The following is a 900-nucleotide window of genomic DNA, read 5'->3' as shown; positions in this document are numbered from 1 at the left end:
CCTATTGCTCTGATTACAATAGTTTTATCAATTAAGTCCACCTTAAGCCTTATCCTTAGTCTTCATTTTCAAAATCGGTTTAGTCGCTTGTGGTTTTTTATATGTGATTTTAGAATTATTATGTTGAAGTCACTTAGCAATCACCTGGAACATTAAGCTTGCATTAAATATACAGATTAATTTAGGGATAATTGATATATCTACAATACTAATCTGGTTAATTGGTGTATCTACTATATTAGAGATCCTATATTATGCTAATTGACACAAGGATCATGGCATAAATTTCCATTTATTCATATTACTAATATCTACTAGTTACTTAAACATTTCCATAAAAGTATCATGCATTCCCTCTTAGGCTAATTTTTTTTTTAAACACGGGTTTTGGTCATAACAAAATTTAATTGGGGATGCATTCTTCTGAGAGGCTTTCTGTCAGATTCCATCACAAATGCCTGCAGAAACGTGTCCCTCTTGGCCAGAGTCAGCTGGTTCTGGCTCCATCATCAACCCCATTCTCAGACGGAGCTCTTCAGAACATTTAAAAGATCCCATCATTTAAAATAAATTAACTGCACCCCGGGGATATGATTTAAGACCTGAACTCCGCCTGAGTAGAAAAATTTCAGCCCATTTCAACCCCAACAAGCCTTCCACATCATTTACACCACAGGGAGGGAGCTCTGGGACCTTTGTTTTGCTTATGAAAATAACATGCATTAAGAAATGAGGACATTGGAAATGAGTAGTCTTTGGAGAAAGACGCAGGACTCTTTGAACTCCTCCACCAGCATAGTTTTTCTTTGGCGTAGTTTCACCAAAGGACTTGTGCCCTGAAGAATCTAGCTTAGGATGACCTGAGGCCAATACGGATTCTGTTTTGAAGTCTTGTGTTTG

The sequence above is a fragment of the Callithrix jacchus genome, chromosome 21 (genome assembly GCF_049354715.1).
Source record: "Callithrix jacchus isolate 240 chromosome 21, calJac240_pri, whole genome shotgun sequence".
Classification (NCBI taxonomy): Eukaryota; Metazoa; Chordata; class Mammalia; order Primates; family Cebidae; genus Callithrix; species Callithrix jacchus.
Note: the sequence above shows the minus strand (reverse complement) of the source record.